This window comes from Daucus carota, chromosome 3 (assembly GCF_001625215.2).
Source record: "Daucus carota subsp. sativus chromosome 3, DH1 v3.0, whole genome shotgun sequence".
NCBI classification, from domain to species: Eukaryota; Viridiplantae; Streptophyta; class Magnoliopsida; order Apiales; family Apiaceae; genus Daucus; species Daucus carota.
In genome coordinates this window covers 39,514,407-39,533,293 of record NC_030383.2, presented here as the reverse complement: position 1 = coordinate 39,533,293, position 18,887 = coordinate 39,514,407, and the positions used below count along the sequence as shown (strand labels likewise).

Below are 18,887 nucleotides of genomic sequence, written 5' to 3'. Positions count from 1 at the left end.
AAATTTGCCAAACCAAACTCTTGGAGACTGTTTCAATCCATAAATAGTCTTCTTTAACTTGCATACTTTCCCAATGGTTGCTGCTGTAGAAAATCCAGGTGGAATGTCCATATAGACCTCTTCTTTTAGGTCTCCGTGTAAGAATGCATTTTTAACATCCAACTGTTGAAGTTCCCATCCAAGATTTGCTGCACATGAAATCAAGACTCTAATAGAAGCCATCTTTGCTACTGGAGCAAAAGTTTCCTGATAATCAATCCCGTAAGATTAGCTATACCCTTTTGCCACAAGTCTTGCTTTGTACCTATCAATCAAGCCATTTGGTTTTTGTTTCACAGTGAACACCCATTTGCATCCAACTACCTTCCTTCCCGCGGGGAGATGAGTCAACTCCCAAGTGCCATTATGTTTCAATGCATTCATCTCTTCTACCATGGCATTTTTCCACTTAGGATCACATAAAGCATCCTGCCAAGTATGTGGAATGGAAACACTAGACAAGGAAGACACAAAAGCAAGTGAAGAAGGAGATAAAGCTTTATAGGAAACAAAGTTCGAGATAGGATGGTTAGTACAAGAGCGTATACCCTTTCTAATAGCAATAGGAAGATTAAGAGTGGGATCAAGAGTGTTACCGTTATCAGGCTCAATTACAGGAGCCGTAGGATCTGCCTCGAGGTCAGAAGTCTCTGGGAGTGGTAAACTGGTGATATCATTATTTCTCCGTCTAGAATATGTGATCAAATCTGGTCTGTCAAATCTACTTAGATCATCCGACTCACTACTGAAATGTGGAGGGAATGTGTTCGGGCTTGTGTTTGAACTAGTGTTTGGGCCAGGATAATTTGGAATAGGCATATTGATAAATGGAAGTGACTCCTCTATCACTTCACTGTCAAGACTATGTCGATTAATCTCCCCCTGAAGTAAAGAGGAGGAGCCGGGAGAAAAATAAGATATAGACTCCCAAAAAGTAACATCATGACTGACAAAAGTGCGATGTGAGGGAGGATGATAACACTTATATCCCTTTTGAGTTGGTGAATAACCAATGAAGACACAACGAAGAGCACGAGAATCGAGTTTATCCCGAGAGGGACAATGATTATGAACAAAACATACACTCCCAAATAACCGAAGAGGTAATGGATGAGTGGAAGGTGCAGGAACAAAGGACAATGGTGTTATGAATTGTAGAACACATGAAGGAAGACGGTTGATCAAATATGCAGCAGTCATAACTGCCCCCCCCCCAAAGATATTTGGGAACATGCATAGTTAACATAAGAGACCTGTAAAGCATAATGTAACGTAAATGTAATTACGATAACTCAACACAATAAAAGACAGGAAACAATACGTAAGTATATTACAGGAATCTACAGGTTGGAGATTCGATACGAACAGACAAAGACAATCCAGATATCTGAGACGAGCATCCGTCCACTGAAAGAAGTTCATTAATATGTTCAAGCCTCAGTGAAGAATAAAGCTCAATGTGTCTGCTATCAAGATTGCCTGAAGATCAAGTATCAAAGACCAGAAGATTCCAGTATATTTAATTTGATTATTTATAATCAAATTTATCGAAGCAACATCTAACCCGGAATGACTGATCAAGTATATTATCAAGCAAAGGATTCAAAGAATTATTTCAGTTCGAGTCGTTCGTGAACCAGACCAGTGCACAGGACGTCAGGACGTACGAAAATATTCAATAGATTCGATCAACGAATTAATTGATCAAGTCAATCGAGCTGCTCCAGGATTTATTGCCAAAGGAAATTATTAATTAGATATATATATATATATATATATATATATATATTAATTGTGAATTATTTGAGTTTAAATAATTCAAGTAATTAACTTAACACAATTAATTGTATATATATATGTATATTTAATTCTTGCTCAAATGAAAGACTTGTAAAATTGTCCAAGTACATCACAGGGAACTCAGTTGTGCTTAGGCGCAAACTTTGACTTTGAAAAGTCAAAGCTTGCGCTTCGTACATATGCACAAGACTTATGATGTGCTAGAATTTCTAAGTATGATACAAGGGACACAGGGGAACCGCTCTTGAGCGCAACCTTTGACCAAGTCAAAGGTTGCGACTACAAAAGCTCATCTAGCGCAAGTTCACTCAAATTGTTTCTAAGGCATTACAGTGAAGGCTGTTGGAGAGTGAAGCGCAACCTTTGACTTGGTCAAAGGTTGCGACTTCAAATTGGATTTCTAGTACAAATTCATGAAGTTCAGAAATCTTCTAAGTCAGGGACACAGTGCATTACTGGCGCCAACTTTGACCAGGCGCCAAGTTTGACTCTCAGTGGTGTGCACATATGCACTTGGCGCAACTTACATATATATATGTATATATTTATATATATGTATATGAAAGTGGCGCCACCCATGATTCATTCTGTGTTAGATTTATTTTTGTAAATCTAAGTCGTCCTGGACGAACTCGTTAACCATGGTTAGTTGTTGGAAAGCCTATAAATAGAGGTTGATGTTTTCATTTGAAAACAACTACACACTTTGTAAGTGCACACACTATACACGTTCTCGAGAGTTCAATTAGAAAATCGTATTTATCGAGAGTTTGTAATAGAGTGATTGTAGTCTCTGCAGCCGACACTTGTGTTGGAATTTGTAGCACCCGAGGATTATTTCTAATACAAGAATATTCCCCGACTTGCTGGAGTTATTTATTTACGATTGATTTAACATGGACTGAAACAAAGAATATCCGCAATTAAATTAAATCGAAGAATATTGGTACGACGTATTCAACCCCCCCCTTCTACGTCTGATTGGACCTAACAATTGGTATCAGAGCTTAGCTGATCGATATACAGATCTGAGATCCGTAACCAATCTGAAAAGCTAGCTGTCCGTACAATCGTAATTTTATCTGATAACAATGTCGACACACAAGTTAGGAATCAAAGTACCTCCATTTGACAAGGATGACTACAACAACTGGAAGATGAAGATGTTGCTGTACATCAGAGTTGCTAATCCCATGTTCATTGGGATTCTGGAAAATGGTCCATTTGTGCCTATGAAGGTTATTCCTGAATCTGTTGAAAATGGTGTTCGTATTCCACAGAAGTCTGTTCCCAAAGAGAAAAGTGAATACACTGACACTGATAAGGAATATGTTGCACAGGATCATAATCTGCAACTCATAATTGTTGAATCAATGACCAAGACAATGACACATCTGATACTAAGTCTGAAAACTTCAAAGCAGATGTGGGACACTATTGAGGCATTGATGGAGGGATCTGAAGAAGTCAGGGAAAACAGATACGATATGCTAATTGCCAGATATGAAGCATTTCAGGCAATACCTGGAGAGAACATTTCTCAAATCTACGAGAGGTTCATGTTGTTACTGAATGAACTCACCCTGCATGGAAAGACTTATCCACAGAAAGAGATTAACAGAAAGTTCTCATTTGTGATGCCACCCCATCTAGTTGTAAAGACAGAGACCATCCGGGAAAGAAGCGACTTCAGGACTATGACTTTGGAAAAGCTGTTTGGAAAACTGAAGACGTTTGAGATGGAACTTGAACAGAGAAAGATCATATATGGTGGTGGATCAACAGAATCCAAGAGTATGGCCTTACAGAAGACCACTGCACTGATTGCTGATCAACCATACTTTGGTTATCAACAATTAGTTGAATATGGTATCAATGATCACACTGTTGCTCAGAGTGATTGTTCATCCATCAAAGCTGACTATCCTTCTACCATTACTGAGATTGTAGAAGCTGAAGTTGATGAAGTTTCTGAAGAACCGGAGGATGAGTTCTACACTCAAGAAGAGCTGGAGCAGCTGGAAGATAAGTCAATGGCTTATATGGCTGCAAGGTTCAAGCATATCAAGTTCAGGAAGAACCCCCGGTACAAGAAAACTTCAGGGAACAAGTTTCAGGGTAAAGGAGGATACTCAGGCTCAGGGTCAAAGACTACTGGCAGTTTCAAACCAAACATGTATGACAAGAGCAAGGTCAGATGCTACAACTGCAATGACTTAGGGCACTTTGCAACGGAGTGCAGGAAACCCAAAGCAGCTCCTGTCAGAAGCAACTCATATGATAAGAAGAATTCTTATGAGGATCTGAAGAAAGAGAATGAGAAGCTGAAAGCTAAGTTGGAAGCAATGGTGGCCAAGCACAAAGGAAAGGCTTACATTGCTGAGGGAAAAAGCTGGGATGACACAGATTCTGATGATGAACCTGTCCAGAGCAATTATGCATTTGCATTAATGGCTGACACTGTCGAGGAATCTCCATCTCAGGTATCTCCTGAAATTTCTGTTGATGACATGACTACTGCTGATTATAAAAAGACTATAAATGAACTAGGTCAAGAGATGTATAACTTGCACACTAGTTTATTAGCTTCAGAATCAGATAACTGTAGTCTTTCTCTAAAGATATCTAAACTTGAAGAAAGAATAGATGAATTGGCTTTAGAGAAACTCATGAACACTAACCTTAAAGATAGAATTGAATATCTAGAGAATAAGGAGAAGTGTAGTGCAGAAATTGAGGAGTCCCTTAGGTCTCAGATTGCTGACCTAGAAACTAAGCTTAGGGCCTATCAGAATTCTGCCTTTCTACAGAAAGAGATCTTGGATAGTCAAAGGGTTGATAAGAAGGTTGCTATTGGCCTTGACTATAGTTCTTTGGAAAGAGCTAAAAGAAAGAAAAGAAAAGAGAATGAAGGCATATTTGTTTCAGCAGGAACTGAGAATGCTCCTGAAGGAACAAATATACCTAAAATTCTGAAGAACACCAAGACCCCTATCTTTAGAATGGCACAAACAGAACCTCTGATAGAAGAAGACCTTGTCATCAAGGAAGAGTTGAAAAATGAGGAAGTTGTTAAGCCTCAAGTAAAACAGGAATCACAAGATGTACCTTCTAATTCCCATGTCAGAGATGACTCAGATAAAACTGGATTAGGAAGTACTAGTTCCAACAAAAAGAAGAACAACAGGAATGGCAAGTTAGATCCTAAGAACACCAATTCTAGGAATTCTAATGCTAGAAAGGTTTGTAATAATTGCAATTCTACTAATCATCTTACTCATGCATGTAAAGTGATTAAAGTAGATAATTCTGTTTCTAGCATGCCAAATATTGTTAACATGAATGCTGTTCATTTGCCATGTGGTAGAGTAGGTTGCATGCAATGTGCCATGAATATGATGTCTGCATGCTTTACCATGTTGAATGCATCTTTTTCTGCACCATCTGCCATGAATATGAATATGCCTGCACCTTCTGTTGCCCCTGTGGCAAAGACTGCTAGTCCTTCTAAGAAGAAGGAAACTCCCAACTCCAAGTCTAAAAGCACTTCTGCTAAGACTACAAAGGAGAAGAGTCCAGTCATCCCTGAACAAGTACATGTTAAACCAGTTTCTGTTGATAATCCTGTTTCTACTAAATCACCTGGACCCAAGAACGTCTGGGTACCAAAGAAAGTTTAATCCATTTGTGAATGCAGGGCACAGGAAGGAAAAGAAAAGTTGTGTGGGTTCTTGATAGTGGTTGTTCAAGACACATGACTGGAGAAAAGTCCCTGCTCACAGATGTGGTAATGAGAACCGGCCCAATTGTAATCTTTGGAGATGACAGCAAAGGTTTTACAACGGGATATGGTAAGCTGAAAGTTGGAAATGTCATAATTGAAGACATCTCTCTGGTGGAAGGACTGAAGCACAATTTACTGAGTATCAGTCAGTTCTGTGACAAAGGATACGACGTAGTCTTTCAGAAGGAAGTTTGCTTAATCCAGAACCGGAAGAACAAGGATCTTACACTCCGTGGTGTAAGAAAATCAAGTTTGTTTATAGCCGACATAGACTCAGCAAGTAAGGGGGAGGTCAAGTGTTTCTACACCAAGGCCTCTGCTGATGATAGTTGGTTATGGCATCGGAAGCTCTCACACTTGAACTTTAAGACTATGAACTCTTTAGTCAAAAGGGAACTTGTGAGAGGATTGCCACAGAAAGAATTCTGTCAAGAAGGACTCTGTGATGCATGTGAAAAAGGGAAGTCAAAGAAAGCATCACACAGGAGCAAAGGCATGACTGATATTGGTTCACCCCTTCAACTGATTCATATGGATCTGTTTGGACCAGTCAACATTCCTTCTATATCAAGGAAAAGATATGCTCTTGTGATCGTCGATGACTACTCAAAATACACATGGGTATTATTCTTACATTCAAAGGATGAAGCAGCACTCGTCATCATTGATCATATTAAGAAGATTGAAAAGGAAGCAGATCTGCCAGTAAGGGCAATCAGATCAGATAATGGAACAGAATTTCGTAATGCTGTTCTTAATGACTTCTGTACTGATAAGGGCATCTCTCGTCAGTATTCAGCTCCAAGGACTCCACAACAAAATGGTGTCGTAGAAAGGAAGAACAGAACCTTGATTGAAGCAGCAAGGACAATGATTAGTCAATCAAGACTTCCAATCTATTTCTGGGCTGAAGCTGTAAGCACTGCTTGCTACACTCAAAATCGTACCCTCATTAACAAAGATTTGGATAAGACTCCTTATGAAGTAATGGCCAACAGAAAACCATCACTGAGTTACTTTCATGTGTTTGGTGCAAAATGCTTTGTGTTAAAAGAAGAGCATTTGGGAAAGTTTGATGCCAAAGCTGAAGAAGGCATATTTCTGGGTTATTCTTTGGAGTCTAAGGCCTACAGGGTTTATCTGATCAATGATGACAAGCTGATTGAAAGCATCAATGTAAGATTTGATGATACCAGACTCCCAAGTCTTCAAAAGGAAAATGAATCTGATTCTCTGGAGTTTGAGAATTTAGAAGACATCTACTTAAGAGAAGATGAACCTGAAGCTGATATAAGAGATCCTAATGCAAATGAAGAGAATGCTGATCCTGAACCATCTGGAGGAAGTATTGGCAACAATACAAATGATCATCATGGTCACAGTGGTCAAAGTGGAGGATCATCAAATAGAATCTACATCAGCTCAGGGGGAGTAAGTCAAAGTGGATCCACTAGTCATCACACTCAACACAACTATGATTTTGGTGAATCATCAAGATTGAATCTGCCAAGACAAAGGGTATGGAGTAGAGACCATCCTGTTGAACAAATCATTGGTGATCCAGACACAGGAGTGCAGACTAGAAGAGCAACTCAGAATGAATGCAACTTTGCTGGATTCTTGTCTCAGATAGAACCAAAGAAAGTTGAAGAGGCTCTAAGTGATCCAGATTGGGTATCTGCAATGCAGGAAGAACTCAATCAATTCGAAAGGCAGAAAGTTTGGAAGCTGGTGCCAAGACCTAAAGGAAAATCTATAGTTGGCACCAGATGGGTTTTTAGAAACAAACTGGATGAAGATGGTATTGTTACGAGGAATAAGGCAAGACTGGTTGCAAAGGGTTATTCACAAGAAGAAGGAATTGATTATGATGAAACCTACGCTCCAGTTGCTAGGCTTGAAGCAATCAGGATGTTCTTAGCATTTGCTGCACACTCCAACTTCAAAGTATATCAGATGGATGTGAAAAGTGCATTCCTGAATGGTGATCTGGAAGAGGAAGTCTATGTTGAACAACCCCCTGGGTTTGAAGACAAAGAATTTGAAGACTTCGTATACTTTCTCTTCAAAGCACTCTATGGCCTGAAGCAAGCCCCTCGAACCTGGTATGACACTCTTTCCAAGTTCTTACTTGAAAATGGTTTCACCAGAGGTATCATCGATAAAACTCTTTTCCATAAAAAGCATAAGGATGATATAATTCTTGTACAAGTATATGTCGATGACATTATATTTGGTTCTACTAATGATCTTTTATGCGAGAGATTTGCTAAGTTAATGCAGAGCAAGTATGAGATGAGCATGATGGGAGAATTGTCCTTCTTCCTAGGACTTCAAGTTATTCAGAAGCCTGACGGTATTTTTATCTGCCAATCTAAATACATCAAGGATCTTCTGAAGAAATATGGAATGGAAGAAGCATCTACTGCCAAAACCCCTATGCCAACTGCTGTCAAACTTGATCAGGACAAATCTGGTAAGTCAGTTGACATCACGAAGTATCGAGGTATGATTGGCTCTCTCTTATACTTAACTGCTAGTAGACCAGATATCATGTTCGCAACTTGTTTATGTGCTAGATTCCAGGCTGATCCTAAAGAGTCACATCTTATAGCTGTTAAGCGTATTTTTAGGTATCTTAAGGGAACCCCCAATCTAGGGATATGGTACCCTAAAGATACAGGTTTTAATCTGGTTGGCTATACAGATTCTGACTTTGCAGGATGTAAGATTGATAGGAAAAGTACTTCAGGAAGCTGTCAGTTTCTTGGACGAAGATTGGTGTCATGGTATAGCAAGAAGCAACACTCCGTGTCTACGTCTACAGCGGAAGCTGAATACATAGCTGCTGGAAGTTGCTGTGCTCAAATCTTGTGGATGAGGAATCAACTACAAGATTATGGACTCATGTTGGATAAAATTCCGATTCTGTGTGATAACACGAGTGCTATTGCCATTGCCAACAATCCTGTTCAACACTCCAGGACAAAGCATATTGATATCAGGTATCATTTCCTTCGCGAGCATGTCATGAATGGAACAGTAGAGTTACACTTCGTACCTACTGATCAACAAATTGCAGACATCTTCACTAAACCACTAGACGAATCCACTTTCTCTAGACTGGTTGGTGAACTTGGGATGTTAAATATGTCTAATTAATTAGACAAGAAATAACTGCAATTTGTTCGTAAGTTCACAAGTTTTAAAATGTACATATTTTCAGGACTTGTGAATTTACAAAGTGCATCCAGTATTTTACATAATTTTCTGATAATTAGTTTTAATTATTTGCCATGATTTATCTGAGATGCATGATTTTATATGATTATGTGATTAAATGCTAAGTGGTAGATATTTAAGAATTAATTTTCTTGAATTATTTAAGTGCTTATATTCAATTAATGGATATTAGTGTTTATTTAATTCACATTTTAATTATATTTGATTAATGGATTTGAAGCAATTCAAATTATTTTAAGTTGACCATTAATTAAATCTTAATTAAAATAATTGCAGCATAATTAATTAAATATTGTTTGATTAAATCTAATTTGGTTAAACTCTATTTAATTTAATTGTGATTTACCACTTATCAAATTATTAGATTATTTTGAACTAATCAAAATATATTTAATAAAATGATAATTGGGTGTGAGTTTTTGAGAACTTTTCTCAAAATTCTCTAAGTACATACTCTGTGATCTAGTGGTAACAGAGCGCAACATTTGACCAAGTCAAAAGTTGCGCCCTGTTGATACGTATGTACTCATACTGGCTTTTCGACTTAGATTTTCTCTAAGTAGTAATACAATTTCAGTATTCAACCAAGCGCAACATTTGACTAAGTCAAATGTTGCGCCCATGGTTCACATGTGTGTGGTCGCTTTGATTAATTTTGTCGCTAAGTACGAACTTGCGCCTCTATACAGTCGCATGTATAGAGGGCATTTTCGTCAATTCATTAGTTGCGCCACGGCTGTTCCCTCTCTACAGTATAAGGGGCAACTTGGTAATTAACCAAGTTGCGCCCTCCTCTCCTGAGCGTATATGTATACGACTTATATGTTTTCTTTCAATTCTCAGACGCATATACACAGCCTTTACACACACGAAAAACTTTTCTCTGCCATTTTTTCAAATCCACCGCACTCGTCGTTTTTAAATCGATCAAAACACCATCAAATCCTTGCCTTTTTTTGATTTAGAGACCAGTTTTGGACTCCCTGAATCAAGAGCTTTGATTTGATCCGAACCATTTTACGATCCATTACGGTTTTCCAAGAGGGTTTTTCGAACCTTTTCAACTTCTTGGACTGTTTTGTACGTGATTTTTGCATCGATAATTTTCGAAACCGATACCATTATTCTTAGAATTTCAAGGAGTATAACATACTGTAATTTCATCGGGATCTGAAATTCTTGGAATTAGGGTTTTTCGGAGCGTTATTAATTAATTATTCTCGTAACATAAAGTGAATATTTGTTCGTGTTTATTCGTGAAACGAAATTTATAATCATTTTTAATTCTAAATTAAAAATGGCTGCAAATTTTGAGATTCCGAAAACAAATTTCACAATTGTTGAGAATAATAATTTAATTACGCAAGCGAATTATCGACGTTGGGTTAGATATATGTCAGAATATTCATTTGCTAGATTTGCAATGACAGAATCAGTTAATCTTAACAAATCTCTTCTACGAGAGTTTTTGTCTTCTCTTTCTGTTGTAAATGCAGGACAAGTACTTGGACTTACTTGCACGATTCAGGGACGTACACTTTCTATCACTGAGAATACCCTGAACACTGCACTCCAGCTACCTACAGAAAATTTTGAATCTGTTCCTGACAGAGCTGAACGAGTTAATTTTTTCTATGCTATCCACTGTCAGAGGGAGCCAAATGGTGACCTTCCAGCGAAGATGTATGTCAAGCACCTGCCTAGGGAATGGAATTTCTTCTTTAATTCCATCTCCCATGTGTTTGCCCCTAAAACTGGAGGATTCCATGGGATTACCAACTTCAATCAGGAAATTGGGATTGCAATTGCTCAAAACTCAAGAATCAATCTAGGACATCTGATTATGGGAGCTTTTCAGGACTCTCTGAGGAAGAACAGACATGTACTTCTATATCCTCGTTTCTTCCAGATTGTGCTGAATCAGCTGTTGACACCTGCTGAACTTGCTGTCTATCCAAGAATAGACAATGTCATCTGTTCCTTCATGACTACAAGAGTGATATCAATGCTGGAGAATCATCAAGGGTACACCAACAATGAACCAGTGGTGATCACTGAGGCCATGCAAGCTTTTCTGAATCAAAATGTGCCTCCACCACCAATTCAACATGTTGCTGCCCCTGTTGTTGCTGAAGAAGTCCCTGAAGAACAAGATGAACCAATGCCTGAGCCACTCATCCAAGAAAATGTTCCTAAGGCTCAAGATATTCCTGTAGAGGAAGAAGTGATAGTGGAAGATGCTGCAGATGACTCCTCTGAAGCCAATAATCAATCTGATGGAGAAGATTCACTACAGGACAACTCTACTGACTCTGAGGATGAAGCAAATAGTCCTGTACAATCCACTATAGCTGCACCAACTGATGATGTGATGGTGGACATTGATGAACTCTTCACCAACACATACAATCCCCTGCATCAATCAGGTATACCTTCTGACTCTGACAATTTGTCATTTAGTGCACCTGATGATTGGGTCCAGAACTTACTGGATCTTAATCCACTCACTCCACTTCCTTCACGTGCCAGTGAATTTGAAATCCCACAAATTCATAACCAAGGCACCACTTCCCAAACACTCGAAGCAGAAACATCTCAACCCCTCAGCCAACCACTTCAGATAATTGAGAGCGAGGGAGAAAGTGCCTTAAGTGCACCACATAAGGAGGTTGTTTCTGAATCTGCAGCTCTGTCTCCTAGTCAGGAAAGGAGAATAGAACCTGAGACAACTGCAGAACTGTCTTTTTCTTCACCACCTCAGCCAAATATTACTTCAATGCACAGTGAGGTTGCACACACAATAGAAGAATTGACGGTTGCGAACACTTTGTCGTCCATGTCAGGGATAGACACTGTTGTTTCTGATCCTATTCAGGGTCAATTGCCTTCACAGGCTTCTGGGGGAAACTTGGATGAATTGCCACATTCTACATCCTTGTCTACCCCCCTGGGAGGAACATTCCCAGATCCTTCAAAGGACTCTTCACCTCTCGAAGGTGAACGGCAATCTATTTCTGAGCCCTTCATATCAGGAAGTGAGCCAGTTGTAGAGGACTTGTCACAAAGTCATTCGCCGTCAAAGGCAGTTGTGGGAAACCAGGGTGCTTCGCCTATTCAAGGATCACATCCTTCGAGCCCTGTGTCTACCCACCCTGAGATTCCAACTCAGGATCCAACAAAGGACTCACCACTTTCAAGTGGTCGGCAACTTGTTTCTTATGACTCAGATTCATCTGACGAGGAAACCGAGGACGAAGGCTTACGAACCTTCATTGCACCTTCTGTGACCTCTCTAGAAGAGGCTAAGAAGATTTCACTTGCAGGTACATCTAAGGATGCTGGAACTTCTTTGAGTGAGAGGGAAACACTTACAGAACTAGTTATACAGAAACCCTCTGACCCACTGAGTGTTCTAGCTTTGAGTGAAATGAGAGAAACACCTGCAGAACGTACTAGTGAGAACCCCACATCCCAACCTACAATTGACTCTGCCATTCCAACTGTATCTGTGACAGAATTTGAAGCTCTGAAATTCAAAGTTCAACACTTAGAAGCTGAGAATCTTGTTCTACGGGAGGAGTTGGTAGAAATCAAAACAACAATGGAGCAAAGGTTGGCTGCCCTGGAGGCTAAGTTGCTGGCATCTCAACCTTCCAGAGAGGATTACTCAACTGAGGGGGAGAGAGCAGCAGAAAAAGCAAAAGGGAAGAGGGTGATAACAGGGGTGTCTGAAGAACTGATTGATTCTGCTCTTAGGCATCAATTCAGTTACACTCATGATGAATACATCCCTGAGTTTGTGGATGACAGGGTGATTAGGATGGTTGGTGCTGAGAATGAAGATCTTGAAGAAGGAGAAATCCCAGATGCTGAAGTCTTTGCTGATGAACTTGCATATCACAATGACATCTTTCCTGCTGAAGAGTTTGAAATTGCAAATCCACAAGACATTGCTAATGTTGCTAGGGATTATGCTGAGCAAAAGAGAGCAAGGGAGAAGTTAGAAAACCAAAGACGGATTCGAAGGGAAAGGAGACTTGCCAACTTACATAAAGATGGAGCTGAATGGGATGCTGCTAGATCTGTGTTTGACTTTCCAGAGGTCACTCAAGATAATGATGATGACGAAGTAAAAGATATCTTTGACTCCTTCAGGAACAACTACAAAGATTTACATGATTATCACGAGGTGTTGAATGATATCATTTCTACTGTGTCTGTTGCTGTTCTTCCCAGAAGAGGATGGATGGTTAACATATCATTTGAGCTGCAAAGAGAAGGCCATGGACTCAAGCATGTGTCAAGTCAGTTTCTCAGAGATCTATCTTTAACTGAGCTGTTTGTGGTAAGAAACAAGATCATCTCTACCGGCAGAAAGCATAATGAAGTATTCAGAGATATGGTGGAAGAATGGATCACTGATATTGGAGTTGAAATTCATGACAAGCCCTCAGTTATTAAGTACTTCAAGGATGGTATGATTCAGAGTATAGGACTCACTGATGAAGCACTATCAACATACAATCCTCGTATACTGAAATATCTGGAAGCTCAAGTCAGGGAGAAGTGCTCAAGGACTAGCAAGGGAAGACTAACTGCTGAACTGCTATATGCCTATCGTCTGAACTTTGCTGCTCTGAGAGAATTAGACTTATCAGCCATCAATCGTCAACCACCATATCCACTGCCTCCACTAGACCCTGAAGTTCCTGAAATTCCAAATGCACCTGTTGTCACTTACAATCCTACATCTGTAATATTCAAGAAGAAGAAAGACTCTGAAGTCACTGCTATACCACTCACAGAGATTGAAAAACTCAATTCCAAAAGAATCACTCGTGCAGTTGCAGCTGTTAAGTGGTCAGTGGTAAAAGAAGACAAGAGTGTGCTCAAAGATTTGGTTGATCTTCTGGAGATAAGAAAAGCTGTAGAGACTGTCCACAACACTTCTAGAGTTCGTGCTCATCCATCAAGGATCATTATGAAAATTGAAGGAATGGAGATGAATGTCACTTTCAAGAAGTTGAAGAAGATGGTTCACCTGCAAACTTTAGAGAAGATGAAGAAAAATCTAGAGCAACCTCCACCTGAGAATACACTGGAGCAAGTGGCACTGAGTACCATTACAGCAAGGATTGAAGAGATTGAAAACAAGCTTACTCAGAAGAGAGTAGAAGAAGCTGCAAAGAGGAAAGCTGAGCAGAAGCTGATTAATGCAAGAGCCAAGAAACCAAGGAAAGATTAGTTCAGGCTAGAGGAACAATGGCTGCTTGTATTTACTTTTGATTTCTGGAAAATGTAAGATATAATCCAGACTGTACTTAGTATTATTTCCTGTTTAAAATAGTATGCTTTTTCATTGTGTCAGTTGAGTTATCCTCTTAAAGGATTTGCTTGTCGAACTCTAACAATCAAATAGGGGGAGATTGTAAAGCATAATGTAACGTAAATGTAATTACGATAACTCAACACAATAAAAGACAGGAAACAATACGTAAGTATATTACAGGAATCTACAGGTTGGAGATTCGATACGAACAGACAAAGACAATCCAGATATCTGAGACGAGCATCCGTCCACTGAAAGAAGTTCATTAATATGTTCAAGCCTCAGTGAAGAATAAAGCTCAATGTGTCTGCTATCAAGATTGCCTGAAGATCAAGTATCAAAGACCAGAAGATTCCAGTATATTTAATTTGATTATTTATAATCAAATTTATCGAAGCAACATCTAACCCGGAATGACTGATCAAGTATATTATCAAGCAAAGGATTCAAAGAATTATTTCAGTTCGAGTCGTTCGTGAACCAGACCAGTGCACAGGACGTCAGGACGTACGAAAATATTCAATAGATTCGATCAACGAATTAATTGATCAAGTCAATCGAGCTGCTCCAGGATTTATTGCCAAAGGAAATTATTAATTAGATATATATATATATATATATATTAATTGTGAATTATTTGAGTTTAAATAATTCAAGTAATTAACTTAACACAATTAATTGTATATATATATGTATATTTAATTCTTGCTCAAATGAAAGACTTGTAAAATTGTCCAAGTACATCACAGGGAACTCAGTTGTACTTAGGCGCAAACTTTGACTTTGAAAAGTCAAAGCTTGCGCTTCGTACATATGCACAAGACTTATGATGTGCTAGAATTTCTAAGTATGATACAAGGGACACAGGGGAACCGCTCTTGAGCGCAACCTTTGACCAAGTCAAAGGTTGCGACTACAAAAGCTCATCTAGCGCAAGTTCACTCAAATTGTTTCTAAGGCATTACAGTGAAGGCTGTTGGAGAGTGAAGCGCAACCTTTGACTTGGTCAAAGGTTGCGACTTCAAATTGGATTTCTAGTACAAATTCATGAAGTTCAGAAATCTTCTAAGTCAGGGACACAGTGCATTACTGGCGCCAACTTTGACCAGGCGCCAAGTTTGACTCTCAGTGGTGTGCACATATGCACTTGGCGCAACTTACATATATATATGTATATATTTATATATATGTATATGAAAGTGGCGCCACCCATGATTCATTCTGTGTTAGATTTATTTTTGTAAATCTAAGTCGTCCTGGACGAACTCGTTAACCATGGTTAGTTGTTGGAAAGCCTATAAATAGAGGTTGATGTTTTCATTTGAAAACAACTACACACTTTGTAAGTGCACACACTATACACGTTCTCGAGAGTTCAATTAGAAAATCGTATTTATCGAGAGTTTGTAATAGAGTGATTGTAGTGTCTGCAGCCGACACTTGTGTTGGAATTTGTAGCACCCGAGGATTATTTCTAATACAAGAATATTCCCCGACTTGCTGGAGTTATTTATTTACGATTGATTTAACATGGACTGAAACAAAGAATATCCGCAATTAAATTAAATCGAAGAATATTGGTACGACGTATTCAACCCCCCCCTTCTACGTCTGATTGGACCTAACAAGACCGTGCAACCTGTTGTAAGTGACCAATTTTTCTTTCGGCAACACCATTTTGTTGAGAGGTTTTAACACATGTAGTTTGATGAATAATACCATATGTGTCCAAATAAGATGTAAATTGTCCGTGATACTCGGTACCATTGTCACTCCGAAGAATTTTAACAGAAGCATTAAATTGTGTTTGGATCATGTGGTGAAAAGATTTAAAACACTCGAATACTTCACTTTTGTGTTTAAGAAGATATACCCAAGTAAGCCGAGAATGACAATCAACAAAGACAACAAACCATCTATACCCATCATGTGTAGGATGTCTAAATGGACCCCAAACATCGGTATGAATAGTTGAAAAAAGATTAGAACTCCTTTTATTATTAGATGGATAAGATGATCTCTTATGTTTGGCTAGTTCACATGGTTCACAGAAAAATTCTTCTTTATTACATTTACTTGCTAATTTAGGAAAAAGATGTGCCAAAACACCAAAAGATGGATGACCTAATCGTCTATGCCATTGATACAAAGATTCTAAAACAGGATTAGATTTAGATGACACCTGATAACTGTTCAAATGACAAACAGAGTTGCTTTCCATGACATAAAGTCCATCGACCAATTTACCACTGCCAAGGACCCTCCCTGTCGCCAGATCCTAAAATACACAGTAAGAAGGGAAAAAGGTTACTGAACAATTAAGATTTTCAGTAATACGAGGAACGGATAATAAATTTGCAGATAATGAAGGAACATGTAACACATTGGATAATGGTAAGGATGGAAGACAATGACATGTGCCCTGTCCGTGAACAGGTACAGTAGCCCCATTGGCAACCCGAATTTTGCCAGTTTCGCCATGATACGACTCTAGAAAATTGGAATTCCTCGTCATATGTGTAGATGCTCCAGAATCAATAATCCATGAAGTAGGAAATTTATCAGATATAAAATGACAAGAGATACCTGCATGAGCAGAATTGGCTGTGGGTATGGCTGCATTGGTGTTCAATTGTGACAATAGTTGACGAAAAGTGTCGAGTTCAGAAGCATTTAGTGTCCCTCTTGAAGTAGATGACTCATAGTCAGAGACTGCATGATGAGCATTGAAAGGAATGCCCCTTCCAGTGCCTTTGCTCGTACTTCTGCCCGATGAGACGCCTCGGTAGCCACCTCGACTGCGTCCTCCTCGTCCTCTGACTTTTAGGTGAGGATGCAAAATAAAGCAATTCTTCGAGTGTGGTATAACTTGTTGCAATAATCACACTGAGGAATTGGTCTTTCACTAATAAGAGCTACTGGATTTTTTCTGCTTTTTCTGACTCAAGCTGTTGAACATCTGCGGTTAAGAGTGCAGATCGATCTGAAGGAGCTGTCTGGGCCATGCTTTGCTTTCGACTTTCCTCTAATCGAACACGACCATATGCATCCTCCACGGTTGGAAAGGGAACTTGTCCAATAAGTTGATTCTTAATTGAATCATACTCGTTAGACAATCCATCAAGAAATTTCATCACTCTTTCTTCAGTCATCATTTTTTGATATTTCTCTTGATCTTCAGCATGTTTACACTCGAATATAGTGTAATGACTCAATTCACTCCACAATGATGTAAGCTCTGAATAATACTGAGCTAGTGTTTGATCTCCTTGAATCAATGCCCATATCTTCCGCTTTACCTCGAACCGCTTGGCCACATTTCCAGAGAAGGAATAAGTTCGGATGAGAGAATTCCACACCTCCTCAGCAGTATCAATAAATATATAACTTTTGCGAATATGCACTTCCATGGAGTTAAATAACCATGAACAAACCATGGCATTTTCAGATTCCCAATCATCGAAATTGGAGTCACTTTCCGAAGGTTGTTTGGACTTCCCATTGATATATTTCATCAACTTATGAGATTTTAATGCCATAGTACTAGCCTTTGACCATTCAAGAAAATTTTTCCCGTCAAATTTTGGGCTCACATATGGCATACTGTGAAATCCAGATTTAGTGCCCGTTACTGTAGTGACGTCACTTGTGACAGAACTATCTCCAACACCAGCCATTTTGAAATATAATAAATTTGATCAAGATCAAGTCTTAACTTGATAAGGATAGGCAGCACTGCCTTTGTACTTGTATGATATAGAGTGTCTCTTACGAGAGCTTTCAAAAGAAACTAGCTACAGGAATTAATATCACAGGAGTATAATCAAATAATGAAATAGATTTAAGGTTCTGAAATCAGTACCAAAAATGAAGCCGGGAGAAGCAGATCAAAGGAACCCTTCAGAATCTTCATAAAAAAACTGGCCAGAAAGTGAGAGTATGTGGCTTTTTCTGGGTAGGTTTGGTTTTATGATATAAGAGATCGTACTGGGCTCTTGATTCTCCTTGAAGAATTCAAGCTTTGAAAAGGTAAATTATGTCCAAAAAGAACAGATTGTCGGTCTCTGGGCAGAGTGTTGCTTCTGGGTTTAAAGAGAGCTTTGTTCTTCTTGAAGAAACTAAGCATCTGGAGAGAAATTAGTGTCCAGAATGGACCTGCTCTGATACCATCTCAGAGTTTATATAGCAGCTAGGTATATATATATGAGATGCAAGAAAAAACAGGAGATGAAGGAGTAATGTAATGCAGTGTATATCCTTATTGATATCTTATTATTCAGGGAGAGGAATCAGTCCTCTTTATATAGAATATACAAGAGTAGTCCCCAAGTAATCTACAGTAACATCTACATGATGTAAGCTAGCTGACATCATGATGCTTGCATCATCTTTTAACAAGTTACTTTAGTTTGACAAGCCAAAGGTCTCTGTATGCTTTTATATTTTAAGTTCTTTCTAGGTTTGTTATTGTTCCTTAGCATCTATTAGGCTGGTCACAAGTTCAAATAACCAAACTACTCCATGTTTAAGTCCGGATCGTATGTAGTTTGGATCTCAACTATAGTTTGTTTGAATTTTGAATAGACCACAAACAAGTTTTTATCAAATCATTAAATCCGCAAAGAACCACTTCTTACAACCTTAACTGTAATGATTTTACGACATAATTAAATTGCCTTCTCGAAAGGACGG

The 18,887-nt window shown here is 38.8% G+C and overlaps 1 long non-coding RNA gene across 1 annotated transcript; it reads right to left on the bottom strand.

Moving 5' to 3' along the window:
* Window positions 1–1,230: 1,230 nt before the first annotated feature.
* Window positions 1,231–17,040, bottom strand: LOC135151154 (uncharacterized). The gene is made up of 3 exons (XR_010289694.1): window positions 16,782–17,040; window positions 15,827–16,473; window positions 1,231–1,292 (listed from the first exon to the last, which is right to left on the bottom strand). It is a non-coding gene; the product is annotated as an uncharacterized LOC135151154 (long non-coding RNA).
* Between the last annotated feature and the right edge of the window lie 1,847 nt (window positions 17,041–18,887).